At 37.1% G+C, this 24,372-nt stretch overlaps 6 non-coding genes across 6 annotated transcripts; all 6 read left to right on the plus strand.

Annotated features, from left to right (window-relative positions):
* Nucleotides 1-1,352: 1,352 nt before the first annotated feature.
* Trnad-guc (transfer RNA aspartic acid (anticodon GUC)) lies at nucleotides 1,353-1,424 on the plus strand. The gene has a single exon. It is a non-coding gene; the product is annotated as a tRNA-Asp (tRNA).
* A 4,365-nt stretch (nucleotides 1,425-5,789) lies between these two features.
* Nucleotides 5,790-5,861, plus strand: Trnad-guc (transfer RNA aspartic acid (anticodon GUC)). Its single transcript has one exon. It is a non-coding gene; the product is annotated as a tRNA-Asp (tRNA).
* An 8,144-nt stretch (nucleotides 5,862-14,005) lies between these two features.
* On the plus strand, nucleotides 14,006-14,077 carry Trnad-guc (transfer RNA aspartic acid (anticodon GUC)). Its single transcript has one exon. It is a non-coding gene; the product is annotated as a tRNA-Asp (tRNA).
* Nucleotides 14,078-19,207: 5,130 nt separating this feature from the next.
* On the plus strand, nucleotides 19,208-19,279 carry Trnad-guc (transfer RNA aspartic acid (anticodon GUC)). Its single transcript has one exon. It is a non-coding gene; the product is annotated as a tRNA-Asp (tRNA).
* Nucleotides 19,280-20,203: 924 nt separating this feature from the next.
* Nucleotides 20,204-20,275, plus strand: Trnad-guc (transfer RNA aspartic acid (anticodon GUC)). The gene has a single exon. It is a non-coding gene; the product is annotated as a tRNA-Asp (tRNA).
* A 3,520-nt stretch (nucleotides 20,276-23,795) lies between these two features.
* Nucleotides 23,796-23,867, plus strand: Trnad-guc (transfer RNA aspartic acid (anticodon GUC)). The gene has a single exon. It is a non-coding gene; the product is annotated as a tRNA-Asp (tRNA).
* The last annotated feature ends 505 nt before the right edge of the window (nucleotides 23,868-24,372 follow it).

Consider the following 24,372-nt stretch of genomic DNA (forward strand, 5'->3'; position numbering starts at 1 on the left):
GTATCAGTCTGCCTGTCTGCCTATTTGTCAGTCTGTCTGTCTATGCATTTATGCCTGTCTGACTCTACGTATCAAACTGTTCCTTTGTCCTCGGCAATGTGCACAGTTTGGTTTGATATTACAAGAACAGAATCCACGTTCTCCTGAAATTAAGTGATGCATCATGCCAGTTAGATCACACAAAGTTCTAAAATGATCTCCTGCGATGAAGATTCCTTTCGAATAAATTCAAGAGTTCTGGTATTTCTACCCAGCAACGAATACGGCAGAATGTAATCCAGAGTTCGCCGCATTTCTGATTCCTTTGATTTCTGCTCATGTTGTTCCTCAAGGTTTTCCGTCGATAAAGTTTGCGATAATCTATACAAAAAAAAATTACAGACAGTAACGATGAACTTGACAGCGTGTAATCATCACAGAGGAACGGCAAATGGAGCTTTTTCATATCTTCACTTGACAATATGATAGAAAACCCACTCCAGAGACAATCGCTCACCACCATCAGCAGTGGCTTGCATCAAGAGCATCAACGGCGTCCGTCCAGGTCTGCCCTTGATCTTGTCATGCATTCTGTTGGTACTGAAGATTCCTAGGGTCTATATTCGTACAAGACCAACAGTGCTTACGTCACTGAACAATCCCCTTGACCGAGCTGAAACGTTTACACAAACGCTTTGACAGGATCCTGTCAGTCAATTCATCAATCTTTCGGGTCCGAAAAAAAAAGTGTTGCCTAGCGTACACGCTTCCCGTCCACAATTTTTATATCAAACCCACGTGTTCATTTATTTATTTTTAATCTACTTACTTTTTTCGAACATAAAGACTGTTTTACAAAACGAATATTCTTTGATTGTTCATTCATATGACGACTATTGAAAACAATGTCAAATCGATGGTAATTAGAGTTTTGTACGCTTTTAAGTTAAATACTGGACTTTTCGTTAAAATATTCCTTGTTCCTAACACATTAGGCAGTACAGTAATATTGTAATCGCTATTCTTGATTATTATATTATGCCCGAGTTCACCTTTGCTATGCATTTCAGTCTTACTAAATCTTTTACAGAAAGAATAAATATTGAATAAAAAAGAGTTTACCTAAAATGTTGAATATTTGCTTTCTCATTCGTAATTAAAGACGACTTCTTCCCTTGTACAAATCTGGATTCTTTCATGGTGGTGAGTCATCGTTTGTCGCTAGGCAATGACCTGTATCTCTCATTAACTCTCTATGGGGAGTGTTTCTGGGTTTTTTCCTGAAAAGGTTATCAACGCTACATACAGTACGTGTATTAGAGATGTTGTGTTTATACTTTTTCACCATGGCGGGTAACACGGGGAATTACCAATCCTCGATAGTATAGTGGTAAGTATCTCCGCCTGTCACGCGGAAGACCGGGGTTCAATTCCCCGTCGGGGAGGTTTTATATTTTGTGAAGATCAATGCCCACGCAGAGACATCAAAAATCACCCACCACCGTGAGGTACCGTCGTTGCTTCTTAGCATTACGAATTTTCGCTGTAATAAAGATCCTGTTTTATTTCGCATCCATTCACAGCTCATATTCATCTTCTCACTGCATCTTCCGACCAAAAGTATACCCTACTCTCTCAAATCGACACTTTGTTTTCACTTTCTACAAAGACTTCCTGAGTTTACTACGACCATGCTGTCACACCATAAGATCTGCTGTGGAAATTGCACATGACAATGCTTGTACAGACTACCTAAAAGCTTGTAATAACGAAAACGTAGGCATTTTCAATGACAAAATAATACTTTTCGCTCTTTCAAATACGGAGTTTCAGATGCAGACTTAGCATCCCCTGATACTTATGTATTAGTGGTAATAACTGTAATTTGGTTTCCTGGTGGTAAGCAAAAATAAATATTAAAGGTGCACCTGTAATCTAAATATGCCCATATATGGTCAAAGGGGCGTTCCTTGGTATTTCAAATGCCAATGCGAGGGCGCTGTTTAAAAAGTGGCCACCCGCTTAAAATCTGTGATTGGTTAGATTTTCTCTTTCCACGGTAACTGTGGCAAAATTGGAACAGGTGACAGTATACCTTTAATGTGCACCGTGTAAGGAGGTGAATTTCACATCAAATCTACTTAGGTAGGACATCAAAGTATTGCCAACTCTTGTAAATCCATGTTTTATTTCTTTTTTGATTTCTCTATATCTTTGACATTCGCAGATGGCTCCTACGACTAAGCAAGCAGAATTAAGAAGGGGATAGTAAAATTACCAGTATAAAAATCTCTAAATTGAGGATAGCGGATCTGAACGTATCTCATCTACGTTATCATACATATTGGGGGTTTGTTTTTGTGTATATGTGAATTCGAGTACTTATGTCAGTTAATACACACTACTTAAAAATTGTTAAAAATTGACCAATGAGCGATTAGCTGCCATCAGATGGCAAGCTTATACATGGATATCTGAAGAGTTCGTATTCCACACCTTTGATTATATTGCCTCATTGCTTGACAACGCGAAGTATCAACACGCTATTTTATTGCTGTGCTCCTTGACCGCCCCCACTTCATAGCGTAATTTTCTTAAGCGAGTCAAATATCAAAACCTCGTTAAGTGACGGGTATCTGAACCTGTTGCGTGGATGGACAAGTGTCTCTATAGTGGTAGACTACCCCTTGTTCAGAAAAAACTGTGAAAATGTCTTCTTCACGATAAATTGGCAAATAATTCATACGGCCGCCATTTTAAATGGTCGTATGAATGTTACCTTTGCATATTTGACCCCACGTTGACGGTTTTGAATCCGCCACGTGGAAACGTAAAGAGTAGTGTATTTAGTTTAAAACATTCATATCTCGAATTATTTCATCCGTTAGCTTTCATAAATATTGGATCCATCTATCAACTGCTATCAAATACACCTGGGGTCATGCATCCAAATACATGTATCTGAGTATAAAGTGCACTGAAATAGCAAAACGCTTTCCTCTGACTGTTCACAATTTTTCCCTATCAGACACGACGCAGATCTAGAATATTAAATATTTCTGCCCAGAGATGTCTGTCTCGAGGTATAAATGCCCATTTCTTTCAGCAGCCAGTCAAATAACACTAGAAGTGAAGGAGGCTGTTCCCTTTACTGAAGTACCGTTATATGAATTGGGCATTAATTATCATACCTTCATGAGCGAATGGACTTGAAGGTGGCATTTAGAACAAGGTGTATTCTGAATATAGCTTTTAAGTGTTGGTTTGTATCGATTGAATAAAAAAAGTGAAATTTACGGCGTAGTGAATGCACAAAATTTCCAAATTGTTTGAGGATTTTTTGGTTAAAATTGTAAGCTTTATGGAAAACTAGACCAGAAAAAAAACAAATAATTTTCTCTCTTTAACAGTGATTAGCGGGGTAACATACTACACAAGTCATCTAAATAAAATAAAGTGCTTGGTTATTGTGTACTTGCTATCTTAATCTTATGCAGGTCCTCGATAGTATAGTGGTGAGTATCTCCGCCTGTCACGCGGAAGACTGGGGTTCAATTCCCCGGCGGGGAGTGTCAGCTTTTGTTAAATTGAGACGAAAATCGGACGCCACGTTTAGCGAGTGGTACAAAATTAATAACACCCAACGTCGTTTGCAATTTTGCACGCTTCGAAATGTAGGAAACGTTTATATAAATAGTTTCCAACTCTTAACAGGAAGTGAAGGTTATATTCCTTCAGGGACTGGACAGAATTAACAGGGGGGGAGGCGGCTGGTTCGGTTCAAAAACAGGGTGCATGGAACTTCCTAAATTGCACCAGCCTTGTTAATTCAGTGTGCGCCCATAGCTGCAAACACGTAAACAGTCACTCTTTCAAAGCGAATTGCGCATTAAGTGTCATGACTTTACACTGGAGCTGACTTCAACGGCAGAGCAAATATAATATCAGTCGATGTGCAGTCCAAATTACTATATTGGTTTTGGATCACAGCTATACCGGTCCAGCCGTGGCACGGCAAAAAGACTCGAGAGAGGTACTGTTAAATAAAGTTGCTTACCGCGAATTTGTTGTCATGGCCATGCGAATGAAAGTGTATGAGTATGACTACTCGGTTTGGAAAATTGTTCAAAGTTGAGAACTGATGATAAAATAGAACTCGTGAATTCGTGGTAGTGGTACGTCATTGGGATACCAGAATAATAATGTTACCCTTGTGCTGACTATTTTCGCTTTGTCAGCGATAGCTGAGGAATGTCTTTAGTATAATTTGGAAGTGTGTCTCAATTCTACTCAATCCAAATATTCGGCCATTCTTCCACCTACACGAATGATACCATTCATTATTGAATTCAAAATGTAGTCGTCGGGTAGTGTTTACGTAAACAAATCTTCCTATCCACGATGATGGCCATTTTGAGTGTCGTATACATGAACCTCGGACTGTACATGTTTATATTTAGGGTCAGTATTTTAAGGGTCAATACCGACTGAAAACGTTATGTTATCATGTCTTAAAGATAAATCTGCAGAAATACAAACTGGTTAAAAAACCGTCCCTTTGACTACTTCACAAATTGTAAATCCATCTACTCGGGTCCTTTCATGAACTTCGAAACTTGTATCGATTACAGAAAATGCCGGACAACTGAAAATAAACTGCAGTTAGCATCAGGTAGATCGGCTCTGTAGGTGCGAGACTTCAAAGATACCAGACTGAAATGGTAAATATGTTTCAGTTGCACTTTATTTATATGGGATAAACCCTCCAGAGGGGATACGGTCACTCGACCGTTGTCACTTCAATGTTCCTCCAGGAAATATGTATTTCAAAATGACTGAAATGTGACTGGCCATCGTGGTGATGTAACGACTTTAACCGAAAATGAACGAATGTACTTTCTTATATTCTTCCACGAAAATAGCAACCGCTTGTAGATGTTAGAATGTACCGTCAGAAAATGCTGGATGCCTTTGTGTACGACAAGTTGTTTTCGCAGTTGGATGGTTTGAAATAAGATTATCGTTTAATCCACATATAATTTACCATTGTCGACTTCTGCGCATAACGAGCTCAAAGAAAACTAAAATATTATCTACACCTGCTTTTTGTGTCGAACTTCAAAGTACGGAGAAGCAGGTTAGACTAAGTGTATACACTCAGTTTGTTTTGTGCTTAACTTGGGATCTAAATGTCTCTCATTATAACTGAAAGGGAACTTTTATCGGATTACATGAAGTGTTAACAGCTGCCGCGTTATAATTATTCAAAGGTTCAAGCACTATCAGTTTGGTTTTTATTTTTTTCCGGAAAGTTGTATAAGGGAATGTTGAAGAAAGCGGTGCTACTTCTTTCAAATCTAAATAGTCTCACACGGAAGACAAATCGATTCTGGTATCGTCATGTCACCTTTCATGCGCAATGAACAAGACCGTGACAGAAAGCGCACACAAAATATTCTATTTAATATCAGAGGTGTTGTTTTCACGGAAAGCATATATCAAAGTTTGCTGACTCTTTTGAATCTGTCCAACGCAGAAAAAGTAACTCAATCCAGAAAGAAGGGTGACTTGTAATTTTGATATAATGCGACTTCTTTAGTCTGCAGTTTTGATAGCGTAGCGTCTTTCCCATAACCTTTAATCCTTTAATTAATTCAAATTAATTTTTATTTTTTAACAGTGGCGTTTTACTAAACAGATTTCTCGGGGATGTTGAAACTCTATAATTCTTTCAAAATTCCGATCCCGGAGAGCACGTTTCTTACTAAAAGAATTAATATCAAGAGTCATAAGGCCACGCTGCTGACAGATCCTCGATAGTATAGTGGTAAGTATCTCCGCCTGTCACGCGGAAGACCGGGGTTCAATTCCCCGTCGGGGAGGTCTACATTTTGTGCCAAAGGACATCGAATTGTCTAACAGCGCACGGTCGCTAGGTTGCTGGATGCCGAATAAAGAATTACAAAGTTTTGCCACGAAGCAAGTTCCTCCATTCCCAACCCCAGCGTCGTTATACATATCGAAACAGTATTTTGAATATTTTTGCTCTGATGAAGTCTTCTTTGCTTCCCAATCAAAACCTTTCCTTTGTTTATAGTTTTTTCTATTTTCTATCTATTCTTTTTCTCGAAGTACTCTCTCGACAGCGCAAACTGTTTCCCTTCCTGTTCTTCATATCACATATTGGCGAAACATGATGACATTGGAAGAACGAATGTGAGGTTAGTTTTGTTAACTGCTTTCAGAATGGTCAAGGTTCGACTAGTAATATCTACATCCCAAATGATACAAAAATTCACAAAACATAATGAAATACGGCAGCGACTTTTGTGTCCACGATATTGCCATTACGTCAGGGAGTGAATAGGATGCACTGTGCTAGAAAATATATGTAGTAAAGTTATTACAAAACATCATGAGACTGAATCAAAATCAAACTGAAAATAAAATGCATGTGATAATGACGAATTAAGGAGATAAAAATAGCATCGCTATATGCCAATATTTATTAATTATACCAAATATGAAATGTCTTGTATTATCACAATGCGGCCATTATTAAAATGTCCAAAAAACAGCATCTTTGTCCCTTTAAATCACTTTGGTTTTACATACTCGTTTATTGAGGAAAAATGTCTTTTTTCTGAAATCACAGACAAGGAGAACTCCTTGTCTGTGTTGAAATACAGTACCAGGTCTTTGAGTGCGTTACTACTGCACCAGAACAAGACATAAATAATAAATAAACTGAGATACCAGAGTGGAGCAGTTCAACAATTCTCGTTACGTTAAGAGGATTGCCCCCACGGGTCAAGCACATTTGGACACATCATCCCTGCATTGCAATGCCTAATCTGGACGTACCGTCAGGTATTATGCGTACTTGTCACTCTGTGTTAATTTGTACACTCTTGTCTCTCGGTTATGCTGCAAACCACCCATAGGGTAGTTAAAAATTGATATAGGTCCATATCATCAGCTCTATTACCAGTTAGCAACGTTTCAAGGTAGACATTATGACTGATATAATCTAGTACTTTGAAATATAACACGACCATATAGATCTGTGGTCACAACACCAACTAGCGACAAGCTTTCCATATATGTGTGTGTTGGCTCGTCCTTAGTCAGTTGGAAACGGTGTTGTGATATAATACACCTCCGGTGTTTTTGCCATTTTCACTATTTCATCTGAAAAAATAGTATTGCGAGTAAACTATTTTTGTACTGCGTATATTACCAATTGTGCGCCAACATCATCAAACTTGCCTGTCATCAGTTGCTGACGCACTACAAAACTGATTGATATCCTATGGAGTACCTGCAAATGTGTGGACAGCATTATCGGATCAAGTTGATGAAGCAAACATCAATACACTAGTGAGTGAGTGACAAGAGGAACTCTCCGAATTGTTCTTCGGCATAAGGCATACCACTGTCCCCGGGCTTTCAGGCAAGCTCCATGCCCTTTGTGTGTGTGTGTGTGTGTGTGTGTGTGTGTGCGCGCGCGTTTGTGTGTATATATAACTGATATGAAATGTATATACATACTATATATCAACACACCTACATGTAGGTGTATAACATACATATATACATCAACACACCTACATGTATATATATATATATATATATATATATATATATATATATATATATATATATATATAATATATATATATATATATATATATTATATATTATATATATATAGGCGACTGATACCGTATGTTGTGGGTTCGAATCCGATTGAAAACTAGCCGTATTTTCTACCCTGGGTTGGTAACACTGCTGGTGGACAGAATTGTCCCCGAGGTTATTGTTCGCCCAGTTAAAGCGATGAAATTCGTTTCTTCGCTTCGATACAGTGTGTATGTGCGATGTATGATGTGTTATACATTCCACTGTGGGACCACAGTGGAAATGTGGGACCACAGTGGAAATAAGTTTTTAACTTTTCTGTGTTATCCAGCACTTCTGTCTTTGTATGGTTATTTTTAAGTGCTAAAAAAATCTATCAATCAATCAGTATGATAGTGAGCATGCGTGCGTGAGTGCTTCACGAACTCTACAACGTGTTGAGCGGTCTCAGTCAGAAAAATATAACAACTTAGCCGGCTATTGAACCACTCTTTTTTGGGAGTGGAGATTTATCCGAGCGGTTCTGTCTGTGGCCTCTCAGCTAGGCGACTTGTGACAGTAATTCTGCAATTGAGTCTATAACTCCTTCTGATTGGTTAAACCACTTCAAAATGCTGCTTAACAACGATTATAATCCAGATATTATTCATTACAACACAAATGAAGCTAACATTATGGAAGAACTTGAGAATCTTGATCAGATTATGATAAACAAAACGACTTCTTAAACGGTCCTATTCTAAACCATGAAATTCAACGCGCTATAGGGCAACTCAAATACAATAAATCATCTGCAGAAGATAAATTGTGCAATGAAATGTTTAAATGTGGAGGATACTATCTCACAAGTGCTCTTGGAAAATGTTTAATGTTGTCCTTAATTCTGGAGTAATGCCCAAATCATGGAATACTAGTCTAATTGTCCAATATATAAATCAGGCTCAAAAACAAACCCTTCAAATTATAGAGGAATCGCTATTTCAAGCTGTTTAGGAAAATTATTCACTAGTATATTAAATCATAGATTGACAGAATACCTGAATGAAAACAAGAAACTGACTGAACAACAATTTGGCTTTCGGAAAAACTGCCGTACCTCCGATAACATGTTTATATTACAAACCATTGTCAATAAGTATCTGTATCATAGTGAATGTTCGAATACAAACAAAAGTAAAAAATGTACTAAAATATATGCGTGCTTCATCGATTTAAAAAAAGCATTTGACAGTGTTTGGCATGGTGGCCTCTACGTTAAACTCTTGAGAAACAATATAACAGGCAAAATGTATAGTATTATAAAATCCATGTATAGCAAATATGACGTACAAGATTAAAACTAATGGGGGTCTAACCAAACAATTCCAATCTACCGTAGGGGTAAAACAGGGATGTAACCTAAGTCCAACACTCTCAACCTGTTCATTAATGACCTTCCAAACATCTTTGATAATGAAAAGTGTGACCCACCAACCCTTGATAAGACTAGCATCAGCTGTCTTCTCTACGCTGACGACATCGTCATTCTGTCAAAGTCCAAAAAAGGACTACAAAATTGTTTGGACAAATTAGCCATGTACACTACAAAATGGCACTTAACGGTCAACACGGATAAATCAAATATTATGATATTTAATAAGTCTAACAGATATTTGGATAATCACGTATTCTTTATTGGGGGCAAGGAGCTTAAAATAGTTAAACAATTTAACTACCTTGGTTTGGTCTTAAGTGCAAATGGAAAATTTAAAACAGGGCAGGAAAATCTGAAGAAAAAGGGTATGAAAGCAGTGTACCTTTTAAAAGAAAAAATTGGTAGAAATCTAAATGTCCCATTAGCACAATCATTATTTGATAAACTTATCAGACCCATTCTTGGGTATGGTTGTGAGGTATGGGGACACGAGTGTACCTCCAAATCAGCTATAGAAGACGTTCACCTCAGCTTTTGCCGATTCTTATTGGGAATTTCAAGAAACACATCAAAACTTGCAACATACAGTGAACTTGGTCGTTATCCCATCGAAATTTTTATTCAAAAACAGATGATCAAATACTTTAATAGACTTAATAATAGCGAACACTGTCTGTTAAAGGAAGCATTCCTTGTTAACAAAACTCTGAAAAGCAAGTGGTATTGTAAGATTGAGTCAATCTGTACTAATATCGGGGTAATGCAACTGGTTAATTCCGATCAAATTATCACTAGGTCTGAATCGACCAAAATTTATGGCAAACTCAAAGGCACATACGATGAATTGTGGGAAAGAGAAATCCAAGATGATAAAAGAACGAATAAAGATGCAAAAAATAAATTGAGAACATACAGAATATTTAAACAAAGTATCGAGCTTGAAAATTACATTACTACTATCAATAATATTGATCTCCGAGACAGTCTTGTCAAATTTAGATTAAGTAATCATTCATTAAAAATTGAAACAGGACGCCACAATAAAATTCCGGTACATGAAAGAATCTGCGAACTTTGCGATAGTAAATTTGTAGAAGATGAACAACATTTCATCATTTCTTGCAAATTTTACACCAGCCAAAGAAATCTCTTGTTCGCTGCAGCTGCAAAATATAATACCGCATTTTATGATATGCCTAACAAATTTGAATTCATAATGAAAAATACTAGCATATCAATTCCTCTAGCACAATACATATCTACATGTATGAAATTGAGAATGGAACGCCTATCAGAAATGTAATCATCATTTGATTTGGTTTTTTTTTTGGTTTGAATTTATTTCTTTTCGTATTATTACTTCGAAACACTTTTGGTTTCGTTTGAGTAACTTCCTCTTTTGTTTTTGTAACCCTTTTCTTCCCTTCAGAGGGAAGTTATGTGTTTAATAATAAACATTGATGCCGTATGTTGTGGGTTCGAATCCGATTGAAAACTAGCCGTATATATAATATATATATATATATATATATATATATATATATATATATATATATATAATATGTGTGTGTGTGTGGTGTGTGTATAAATATATATATATATCATATATAATAATAATATATATATATAGAGAGAGAGAGAGAGAGAGAGAGAGAGAGAGAGAGAGAGAGAGAGAGAGAGAGAGAGAGAGAGAGGGAGAGAGAGAGAGTTATATATATACAATACAGAAAATATACCAAATAAAACGAATCCTACCACCAGTACAGCATAACGCATGGACCGACCAACTGACTTCATTACTTGTTAAAATGAAACTTTGTAACACCTGTTCTGTGTATGTTTTACTTTGAACTTTGAAATATGACATGCGTTAGACGGATTATACGTGTATTCCATTTATTTGACTTTCGCATTACTCGCGATGACAGACTCCCGAGGTTTTTGATAAGAATTTAAACACACATTGATTGGATTTGCGTTCGTCACACCGCTGTTACTTCGTATACCGATAAGTATGACAACTATCTGAACTTTTTAAAGGAGCTCTATGACACAAAAAAATTGAATTTGCATACAGGAAATGACGTCAGTTTGGGTTTAGGTGTTCAACGCTTCTTAAAAGTTAATTATATCAAATATATAATATGACGTCGAAACAGATCAAATAATGGAAGGGATATCAAGTAATGAAATTACACACAAACACTATTAACACCATAGGCCATCTTGAACCACTTTAACAAGTGAAGGTAACCGGTCTAAGTTTTGTCTTATTGTATCATCATAGATTACGTAACCTCCTGAACGACGGGACGAAACTGAATAAATGAAATGTGTTTGAATAAATTGCTGTAAACACCAAACGTACTTTGATATTTATGGTCAGACCTTGTGAGCGTTGTGTGATTTGAGTATGGAAAGGAAGCTTTTGAATCAGACTGACGATACACAAACACCCTTTCAAAACATCTTTAAATATTATGCTTCTATTTTTCTTATTTTATTCTTCTTTATTTGACGTGAAAGTGACAATCTGGAGGCAATCAGTAAACTGGAGTTTTTCAGAAGTTATAGCTTCAACGACGAGCAGAGACAGACAACATACACACGACGATCGTGTAGGGGAACAGATGAAATTCCATCCCTAAGTAACACAGAAGATTAACAAATTCAACAATTTGAGTAAAGTAGTGGCGAATTTATCGCGGTCATTGTTAAATGACTTATCTTACAGATTATCCCCTGCCCTGATTTGCGAGATGAATGATTGCATAGTCACCCTGTCATTGTAGTGCTTGCAGTGCTGAATTCGGGAGTACCTGAGGTACGTCAAGTGTACCTGTCCGCTGTTTGTTTGTTTGTTTGTTTGTTTGTTTGTTTGTTTGTTAGGGGAATTGTTGTGTCGATTATTATGTAAACTGTTCAAAATATATAAAACTAACGGATTGGCGATAAGTTGCTATCGTCATTTTATTAGGAACTCTGAAACTTTAATTTCATGTCACCTTCAAAGCCATAAACAAGCAACTGAGATTACACTACTGACTATCGATATGGTTTTATGATTTGCAAAGTCCCATATCTCTTCCCGAATTGAACATCAAATAACAGATATCCAAATCCCGTTAGCCATATAATTGTCTCGGCCCACCTGTGTGTGGAATAATGTTTCCACGACGTCGATGGTTTTCCCAGTTGATTTGGATTAATTTTGCTTTCCTAACATGCCATCTCTCAGGTGTATGTTGACGTCATGTTCCTGTCATAAAGGTCTCGTAAATCCATGAATTCAGACCTTTGTATGACTTATGACTCGCTATACCTTCCTTAACCACACCAAGGCGCACGTGGCAAGTATCCTAGCACCCACATTCAATCCACACACTATGTAACAGCATACTTAAAACAAATGCCTCCGACCAGCTCTTGCAAACATCAAACAATCCCTCCCACAGGCGCTCCGAGTTGCTAATGTGGTGTAGAAAAAAGTTTTATTTCGCACATTCATCGGATTGACGTGAGTTTGCAGCTGCTGCTTCTCACTGAGATGCTCAGGTACAAACAACTTTGCATTTTTCCTCGGTATGTCATTTTCCAAGTTGTATGTGTAAGCCTAGAGTAAATTGTCAAAATAGAATGCTGTATATGAATGCTGCAGGAGGGAGTGAAATTTATATACGAGGTTTCAAAGTCCGCCATTTAAGTATTTGAAGTTACGACCACTTTGACTCTTTTTGTCGTATGGTTGAAGATAGTAGTTTTTTTTCTTTTATTTGATTTTTTCTTTTATTTATTTAGAATTCAAACGTATGTGGATTAATGCGGTCTAAAACCATGTGTATCAGTATCAACATGGGAGTTTTAATAAGCAGAAATAAAAAACACGATTGGAACTAATTTGGGATAATTGGATTTTCATATTTTGCAATTTCTTAAAAGTGTTAGGTGCCATATAGCTGAATGTTGCAATATCGTAAATTACTCATAAAAACAAATCTGTAATATAAAAAGAAAAGCAGATGAGATAACATTTGTAAATTAAATCGACATTACTTCACCATCCAATTATTCCAAATTAGTTCCAATCGTGTTAAAAGTGGTTACGGGACCAAAAAAAAACAGATAAAACAAGTGACAAACAATCGGGAAAAAATATAATATCTCAAACAACTGTTTTTATTATTCAAACTTAACATATAGATTATGATAATGATAATCGAATCTTAATTTTTACCAATGAAATAATGAAAAATGTCAAATTAAGGTAGTAAGCTTATGCGCCTCGAAAGTAAAAGAATTCAACTTTTGCTCAAACTTTCCTTCAGGGATCTTTGAACCCTTCTGGGGTCACCATGCAAATTTTAGTACTAGAGAAACAAATTATCCAAGATTTACTGATATTTGAAATTCAAGCTGGCCGCCATCCCTTGTTAACTCTACAGAGAAAAAATAAAATTTTGGATTTTGGATTTTCAAAAAACTAAGACGATAATTTTTCTTTCTCCATGAGCATCAAAATGAACCCCCACAAGTGGTAGATCAGAAAAGAATTGTAAAAGTTTGAGAGTCCCAATATCTGTCTCCGAGGTGCGAACTACCCTGGGTTTGCTATCATAGAAATGAAATTTGCCCATCAAAAATGGGAAACCAACGAAATTTAAATTGTAATTGCTTTTTGAAGCTTTCGTATTAGCGAGAAGAAAGGTTCTGTTTGGCAATGTTAAAATCAATGCATGTTAAATCGGCAACAAATACATAAAAAACATGTTAAGAACACTGTCATAGTTACTATTTTGTATGAGAATTAATAAGAGCCGTATATGTCTTCGGTTACGTTAAATTACTGGTAATGGATAATCCAAAGGAATTTGCTCATGTTATTGATGTTCTCATGTTATTGATGTTATTGATTTATAGTCCATAGCCTCATCTAAATGTTCATTATCATTGATATCAACAGCTTCAATAAGGTCCTCGATAGTATAGTGGTGAGTATCTCCGCCTGTCACGCGGAAGACCGGGGTTCAATTCCCCGTCGGGGAGATTCTTTTTGAGACATCGCTTGTAGTTTCTGCACTTTCCCTGCGTATACGTCCATACGTTGTCAACGTTATTATGCGCATATATGAACCTCAATGTACGTGGGTTTCGCGTGAAAACGCAAATATAGTCGTCGATCAGAGTACGAAAAATAAGTGTCCGTTCTGGCTCTGCTTTTAAATACACTTTTGTGTAGGCCAGCCCCATCTGTCGAAATGTTGTTTTTACTTTACGTATGATTCCATTTGCATATGAAATAATCAGCCCACGCAGCATTTAATGCCATTTAGTAAAGCATGCATGAGTGAAAATCATGCAGCTTAAAATAAGGTACAGGAACACCAAGACAGGTCTTACGCCATGACGCCACAGATACAGCCCGTGTCGTCTACCTACTTTTTATTGTTATCGCAGATATTGATGATGACAGCTAGCTTGCCTATATAAATGCAACATTTAGCAGTATACTACAGTAGCATATTAAAGTCTGTTTCAGTATGTTTGTATGGCCTTTCAAAGTATGACATGTATTATGTTCGTCTATGTAATCGGATTCATTTAAGCATTTCTGATCGTGGACTGCTGTCATCATGAAAACCGAACAAAGGACAGCTCTTGTGATATACTTTGTACAGCTACAGCTGTAGCCACTTCACCCAGATCGTTTACGTATAAAACTCTGAAAGCAGCTTGTTTGCAAGATGGCATTGACTACTTTATCACGCACCCTATTAAGTGCAGGTGATATCGACATGTGATTACGCTTAGGGACTCGTCAGTTTCTTCGATCTGAGGGGGCGACGGTGGATTATTTTTGCGGACATCAAAAAGTGGCTGAACAACTCCAAAGAAAAAGACAAAACAGGCTGACCCTTTCACCATTTCAACTATCAAAAACAGAGTGACGTGACCCCCCACCTGTGCCAAAGGTATCAAAAAGGTGAAAACGTATGTATGTATATATGTATAATCAATATAATATATAATATTACATACATACATACATACATACATACATACATACATACATACATACATACATACATACATACATACATACATACATACATACATACATACATACATCCATCCATCCATCCTCCATCTATCCATCCATACATGCATACATACATCCATTCATCGATAAACCCACCCACCCCACCCCCACACACACACATACATACATACATACATACATACATACATACATACATACATACATACATACATACATACATACATACATACATACATACATCATACACACATACCACACACATACACACATACATACATACATACATACATACATACATACATACATACATACATACATACATACATACATACATACATACATACATACATACATACATACATACATACATACATACATACATACATACATACATACATACATACATACATATATGTGTGTGTCCATCGTCCATCTATATTTTATTCTGTTTTGGTGAAATTGCTGACATGTCAGTTGTAGCATTAGGATTTTAAAGTGGCACTCCCACTTGGTAACATTTTTAAAGCACATTTTTTAATGCCAACGGTCGATATTTGACGTGGCGACTGCGCGCGGATCACGAGATATCGATAAAAACATGTCCTCAAAAAAGTAAAAGTTTGAATTCCGGTGGCCCACCTAAATTCAGCTTCCGAACATCGAACGTTCGGCACTGGGGCCATTGTCAACTAAGCTATGGAGTACGAGTCTACGCTTACGCTGTTGTATGCCACAGTACCACTCGCGTCGGTGATCGGTCATGCCCCCTGGGGGAAGCCTAGTCTTACTGACTCTGAGAAAAAACGGAAAACAAAGTTTGATTCCACCAGAATTCGCATAGGTGACTAGCACAGTTACATGCGGTTGATACATAGCGGCCGCCGAGTGGTATGCATAGACGCATACCACGCGCGCGGCGTACTGTGTGGCAGACGACAAAATGTAGTCATCGGAGGCGGCTAATATTTGACACGTAAAAACTGATGTTTTATGTGGTATTGGTTAAAAATATAGTACAACTGATTTAGAATAATGAAAACGACAAAAACTAAGGAGAAGTTTTACAAAACTTACCTGAGGTAATGGCATAATGCTGTATATAAAGTCTTTGCAGTGGGAAGTAAATTAATTGCGTCGTTCGAACTTATTGTAGACTCCCTAGAATATCGTCAATCAGCACGACAACAAACCTTCGGGGATTTCGGGTCAAAATCAGAAACGATCGTAAAACTTCGGGATGTGAAAAATACGCTCGGGAAATGACATGTTTTTATCGATATCTCGCGATCCACGCGCAGTCGCCACGTCAAATATCGACCGTTGGCATTAAAAAAATGTGTTTTAAAAATGTTACCAAGTGGGAGTGCCTCTTTAACATGAGCTGGTTAAAGTGCGCATTTATAAGTATTTTGAATGAGCTGTGAACGTATTTTACGCTTTCTATACATAACCAAATGTCCAGAACTGTTGAACATAAATTGATGTCTATCACTAATATCAAAGAAAGAACAGCAGTGAATCAAAAACTTCTGTTGGTAACTAAACTTCTACCAGCCATCACGTTAAGTATTTTTATAATGAACCCTTGTTTTGCTCACTGACAAGTTTTTTTCTCATTTTTGTGTCAAATGTAATATTCAAGGGTCAGTGGCTGTATCCTTCGACAATTTTTCATGATTTCATTCTGTATATTACTACGGAAATCCCAAACTTCAATTTGTCAACATAGTATACATATGTATAGAATATTGTGTTGTTCCCAAACATAAATTCGCTTTTGAATCCACATATGCAGGCTATTTCATCAAGCTTTAACACTTGACATTGCTACATACCTTGAACTCTCTCACAATCATGGTGGATCTCTACCAATGATAATGGGGTGAAAAGGTTTAGAGTGTACAAGACACCGTGGTTGATATTACAGAATAACCATAACGAAGAAGTTGTATTGTGATAAAATACAGCCATAAGACAAGACCAGTTTAACTTTGTCTGTTCATGATAAATTAGGTACAAATTTTATTTTTAGTGACAATACATCATTTAGTTGTCTGAAATAGTAGCTTCTTATATTGAATGTGATTTTGTTCTATCTTTGTTTCCCTATTACATTTTTAATGACAGGTTCATGTATTTAATAAAGTGTCACTAGTAATAGTATTAAATAGAGTCACGGCTTAACCAAAACCATAGAAAGAAGTCGTTTAGTCGTTTATTCGTTTACTAAAACGGAACTTTCTAACGATCTCTAATTTGTTGATAAAAGAGCGCCCTCAGTTGTCAAACATACACTTTTTTTATTCACCGGTATCTTTTCCGTAAAGTAGGAAGTGTTTTTGAGTACATTTCAAGAAAATTCAATGAAAGTGTGGACTCACATTTAACCTTTTGTGTTTTGATTTATTGCTGCCATTCTAAATTGCGATATATTATCAATGTTATATGAAACAGGAGAATAATGCTGTTAAATAGGAATATCGCCGACTTTTTTCTGCTAGCTATCTAAACACTTTTGTTTCCACATTAACCTATACATGCTATAGTAAGTCCATTTTTATACCACGACGGCAGGCGTGAGTTGTAATCAAACAAGAACTATGCACTGATGTGACTGACACCATGATATAATATAATATTTTGTTATTTATTTTGCATAATTTGTACAGTAAAGTTTGCCGACAGTTTATTGCAAATACTTATCTTATCGACTCGTGTACGAAATAATGACGAAGGTAAGAAACTATAAAGTAGTCTCCCTTCAGCAATATAATATCTTACCAAGTATAGAGCATGGTACATCACAAATTAGATCAAGGAATTTCCAAGGTATTTTCTGCCCAAATCATGATGTTGGACATTGTTAATCTCAACCCTTCTAGTATTTCTTGATAATTTATGCGACTTGGGACGCGTCTTTCAGGCGTTCCATCGTTTTCATGATATGCAAAACAGTATCACGCATCGGCAGTATAGCGCTGCAATATGTTGAAAAAGTTGGCCGAAGTGGGTAAAATAAACTGGGTCACTAAGATGACAGAGCTACTTTATATGAAATGTAGTTTCGGTGAGGCATGGCTGCAACAGCAAATGGGTAATTCCAGCACATTTTTATCTGTATTTTCTTAAAGATTGATGTAGGCAAGAGTGGCATGCTGCAGTTAATGAATCACCTCACCTTTGATTCTATTCTTATTCAAGTTAAAACTTGAAACAAAGAGTTAGGCGCTTTAAATAAAATTCTTTGTTTGCCGTCCACGTGCTGGTAGGTTTTCAGAGAAAATTAAGAAAACAAACAAAACAGTACTACTGATAAAAATATTATTTTTCCAAAGGAAAGCAAATAAAAGTTGAGCTTATGTCACTACACTTGTGTTTTTTGTCTCTGTTTGTTTTTTTTTCCCTGGCTGGCTGGTAGGTTTTTCAAAAATCCAAGGACGGCAAACAAAGAATTTTCTTAAATGGCCTTATTTACAGCATGTCCAATTACTGAAGTTAAAATTTGCGTTGTCAAAATCCCCCTGTTCAAACCATTCCCTTGCAATTGGAACAGGAAGACACACAAATACAGATATACGACAACGAAATTGTTATTTTTGCGGGGAAAAAATAAACGTATCGGTAATTGAAGCTGAATTTCATTTTTAGTGCCTTGAACAGTGAACATCTTAGACTGAACTTCGTAGTAACATTTTACCTGCCTCTGTAAATGAAAATCTAACAATTGAATAAAGGCATTTCATATTGTTATCTTTACAGAATCCTGGTAATTATATTTGTTTAATTTAGCAATATATTTATAAGCGATATTGAGGAGCAACAGATGTCCCCTTCCCTGTTATTGATTGTCAAAATTGTAATTTTCCCCTGTCTGTGATTCTTTTTTCTTTCAGTTGTGTATAAGCGTCAGTAGAATGTAAGGCGGTGGCCCCTTTTCTTTGAGAAATAAACTACCGTCCAAATATAGTACCGCAACAAAGGTTAAAGCAGACAATTGCATTCATTTTGAAACAATCAAAAGCTCTTTGTATGCCTATTGTTGTCGTTCAGTAGGCCTACGTGTTTATTAATAAAAATGAGATTTTGATGATGTAATTTTTAGAGGGCATTAAGATTCCTCGATAGTATAGTGGTGAGTATCTCCGCCTGTCACGCGGAAGACCGGGGTTCAATTCCCCGTCGGGGAGGTAATTTTGTCGAAATATCGTACCAGGAAAAAGCGCCTCCAAACTTAGAAAACCGACTTAAATTTGAAATTAATGTTGTATAAAAGCCTTATTTCAATTGTGTACTTTTTGGTGCTTACTAAAATTATATCTGATCTTTTTCAAAGAGACGTAAATTTTGTACGAATGCTGCCTTTGCGAGTCACCGTATCCCTACGCGGATGTGCAGAAAAACTTAGTCGGACAGTAGAAATGCACACAGTAAAGTAACGTAGGGCAGTATATAAACCATGAAATTAAGAATAAATATTTCTCCACAGCAACGTTTTACGACGACTATGTTACGTCTTTTCGTGATCAGATATTATACAATCAGGAGTGCCCTAAAAAGCAAAAATACACGTGAATGACAAACAAATGCACAAACTGCATACTGAAACAACTATAAATCAACAGATGGTTTCGTACACAGACTGGTCTGTCCTACACAACTTCTCCACGCAGTTTATTTGACGATGGCGAGGACGCAACGATTCACCTGAAAGGGTAATTCGGAATTTCTGTGACTACGTATTCCTGAAATCGTAGAGAACCCGGCGCCCGGAGACCCAAAACGGCTTCCTTCTTCGATCTATAGCGTGAGAACGGGGCGATAAGCATATTGGCGTATAAGAAAGCGATACAAAAATGGTGCAAATTTGAACTTTTCACTGTATAGTAGTGTTAACTTTATAATTTATCGAGTTGATTGAATTATTTGTGCATTTGTTTGTCATTCACGTGTATTTTTGCTTTTTAGGGCACTCCTGATTGTAACAGGTCTAAAAAAGACCAGTAGGCCTAGGTTATCACCACAGTGTAGTTGCCAGGTGATAACGATTTCGATAAATTATGATGACCTGATTGTTCTGTTTGATAAACTTAGTTTTCGCATCCTTCGGCATGTCCTCGATAGTATAGTGGTAAGTATCTCCGCCTGTCACGCGGAAGACCGGGGTTCAATTCCCCGTCGGGGAGGCTTTATTTTTGCAACCACGGTTAGAATATGAGGGAGCATTTCGTGAGATGGATTATGTTACATTTGTGATTTTCATTTATATCGTTATTTTCTTCATAAATGCATATTTTGTAGACAGCACTGGGCAGTCAAGAAAATCAACAGACCCAGTGAAAAAATGTGTGCTTGCGATCTACTTTTTGAGACACATCGCATGCATGGGAAAACATAATACACGGCTCATATTCCAATTTCGGCGGTCACAGAAATAAAACGCCGATTACAAAAGATAGAATGCGACTCGGGTACATATATTCGGACTCTCACAATGCAAGTTTGATCTATCGTTAGGGGCTCATTTTAATGCTCTTTGAGTAAGAAAAAATTCACCGTCTTAGTTTTTGAGAATCGAAAATTTTACTTTTTCCCATAGAGTTAACAGTAAAACAGGGATGTCGGCTAAGTTCAATTTAAAATAAGGGCAAATATATAAGGTATTCAAATTAGTGTTTCTCTAATTCCAAGCTCTGCATGAGGACCTCTGATTTTTTATTCTTCGGTGAATGGTCGAACGTTTCATTGAAGAAAGTTCAAACAAAAGTTTTTAAGTCTTTCACATTTGAGGCGCCTAGACCTGTACCTTGAGACTGGAAACATTGTCATTTCTGGTCAACGCAGATTTCTTAAATCTGTAAAATGCTCCTCAAGGCCTAGACTTGGTTCAAGTCGTGGTTTTATAAAATATAGTCACTTCAGCAAGTAATTGTCCATTTAGTGTTATTTTTTACACATTTTGAAATGCTTTGCCCTGAATGATCGAACTACAGCTGTCTTCATAGCACGCACAGAGTTGTATGAAAGCCGGCATCTCCGGCAATGCGTGTGGTGCACGTGATGGGATACTTCAGTCGGAATCGGATAACCCCTCTAGCTATGATTGCCACAGAAGCAGATAAGAAAGAACTTTATGTAACTGTTCGTTTTATCTTGAATCGAAATCTAGCATGGTGGCACAATTTTAAATACGTTTACCAATACACCGGCGAACCACAAGTTAGTAGTCTAATAATATTAGTTTCATAAACTATTTAAAAAATAATATCGTGATAATATTAATTAAGCTTATGAAATATTGATATCAATCCTTCCTTTCTGCTTAGCAGAACTCGATGAAAATCACTCAACGTGTATGGTTTATTTGCAACTGTAAGATAGTCCGGAGTGTTAAATAGAAGTAGGCCTATACTTCTGTATATTGGACGCCCCGACCTATGTTACACATAATCCATACGTGTTCAGTGATTTTATCGAGTTCTGCAAAGCAGAAAGGAAGCTCAACCCTGATGAGATACTAACACGGTTTTATTGATACCAATATATGTCATAGTATTATTTTTTAATATTTACGAAAATAAGCCTAATATTATATTTATTAACACGATTTTATTGATATCAGTATTTCAATTTATGATATTATTTTTCAATAATGAAGAAAATAATATGTTTCTTAGACTATTTCAGCTTACTCCTAGTTTGCCTGTGCCATTATGGAGCCTACTGAAAGTTTTAATGAAATAACAGTATTACTGTTCTCTAAGTACTATGCCTACAGTTTCCGGTATTTCGATTTAATTATGCAGGTCAATGAGAACTTTTTATAAGAATTCTTAGAAATTACAAGATTGCAGTCACTGTCAATCTACTCATGCAACTGAGAACTGTTTGGTAGTACGTGTTTGTACTACATGCTGTAATATATTGGAATTGATCACACTGCACATGCTAGCTGCAGTGTTGCAGTTTTTGCCTAGGTATGTGGGTTGCCGGTTTGACGGCAAAACCAGAGCTACAGGTTTTCATGTCTAACCCAAATACCCAGGGAAAACCTCGAGTTGCAGTAGGCCTACTGCAGCTATACACATGATATTTCTTTCCGGCTCTTGGTACAGACTGAAGGCAAGGAACTCATAAGTACGCGGAGCTCAGAATGGATTTTCTACCAGTTGTCTCTTGTAGCTAACATTTAATTAGCAGAAGTATGTATGTATTGTGAACAGTTGTTTATTGCCACTTTAGCCCTGCGTACAGGTATGTGTGTTCCCGGAGTTATACGGCTCCACTACTGTGGTGGAGGCCGTATAACGCCGGGAACACACATACCTGTACGCAGGGCTAATTGCCACTTGCACAGAACACGGCAAGTCATAGGTTTATTAGGCCCTAAGTATCCTACAGATTTAAACCAGTGACATGATGAACCGAATGTTACAAAATTGGATTCTGAGGGGGGAAATTGCATTGTCTCTTCATACCGAAAAATGATTTGATGACAATTGAAAAACCGATGTCATAGAGACGGGGAAAAAATTCGCTGACATACCCATTTCCTATACTCCCCCAGAAATAAGGGGAACACCATTTGATTTCTGGGGGGGTATGGAGGATTTTGAGAAAAAAAAATTTGTCGCCAGGTGAGATAGAAGGAAAAAAAATTGATCCTGCCATGGCCTGAGAAAAAAAAATTGTCATAACAGACAGAAGTGAAAAAAAAAATTGTCACAATGCACCAGAAATTAGCAAAATTTGGAAACCCTATTCTCATGTATTCTTTGCCGGCGCGCCGCCATAGGCGGCGCAAATGTTTTTACCACAAGCAATTCTTATGTTTTTTTCCAGCACTTATGATATAAGCATGCCACTACATAGGTCTACTTACAACTCAGTGCACTCAATGTTTTCCTTCCCTTCTCTGACCCAAGAAATCATATTTCAGGATTTCTGTTGCAATATCTCGATGGCATAGGCACTATCTAAATGGGACTTTTTGACTTCTGTAAATTGTGAAAATCATCATGGTTGACGGGGGGTGTCACTGAAATTTCTGAGTTTCAGGCGTAAATAATGACGGCTCCCTTATATACAACGCATCACAAACTTGATGACAAAGAAAAAAAAATTGCATTGCTACTCCATTTGAAAAAAAAAAATTGATGCAGCTCTGACAGTAGAAAAAAAATTGCTGTCACTGTGACAGGAAAAAAAAATTTGCTCCCATACCGATTCCTCCATACATCCCCCCCCCCCCCCAAAAAAAAAAAAATCAAATGGTTCTCCCCTAAATGGTTCTGCTCGGCCCTGTATCCGGGTGTCCGTGCCAGTGCAGCGCGCGGTGATGTGCAAGACCAGACCATAGAGTTACCTGTGGATGTGGTCTATTCCGCTCTGGGTCTATGCGCCTCATAGACGTGTGTGCCTTCTCAGGCATATGTACACACGTCTACGGAGCACGTAGGCGCAGCGTAGGCGACTGTGACTCGCGGATCGAGCTGCAGCAATCTGTATCCTGTTGAGGCGAAACTCCTGCGTCTGAATACTTGAATGTTTATGTTAAGAATCCACTCTAACATGCCACAAATTTTAATTTTCACTTGGTACGTAAAAGGTCTGAAAACGTTGGCTCATTTTCAGCTATGTATATGAAAATGCGTCCAGCTTTCTCTCACATAATTGTACTCGCCAAGCGACCATAGAGGTCGCCAATCCTCGATAGTATAGTGGTAAGTATCTCCGCCTGTCACGCGGAAGACCGGGGTTCAATTCCCCGTCGGGGAGGCTATTTTTTTCCTTCCTGAAACACTAATTAGAACATTCTTCTATTAGATTGGCAGCCTTTATCCGTTGAAAAACAATCTTTTATCATACGCTTGAAACATTTTCAGACTTCTAGATATTCAATTAAGTAGGTACAATTTTTTCAGTTATATAATATAGGCCTACTGACAATATCATTAGGTAAGCTTATTCTTAGATTTTATGTAAATAATCCAACCTGCATTTTGATCATAAAAGCGACCATAACAGAAAGGCCTCATTGTCAACAAGTTTTGTTTTATCAACATTACAATCTTGGACAGGTAGGTACGAGATGGTGACAGTCTCCATTCTTGGCATTCTCATGGTTCTGTGCCAGCCTCATCTTAAGGTAGTATGTGCCTCGAAAAAGTAGACTTAAACTTTTTGTCCAAACTTTCCTTAATAGAACTTTCAATCGTTCTCATACCGAATCAAGAATAAAAATCAGGGGTCACTGTGCAAAGTTTGATACAAGATCACAAAC

Source organism: Ptychodera flava, chromosome 12 (assembly GCF_041260155.1).
Source record: "Ptychodera flava strain L36383 chromosome 12, AS_Pfla_20210202, whole genome shotgun sequence".
NCBI classification, from domain to species: domain Eukaryota; kingdom Metazoa; phylum Hemichordata; class Enteropneusta; family Ptychoderidae; genus Ptychodera; species Ptychodera flava.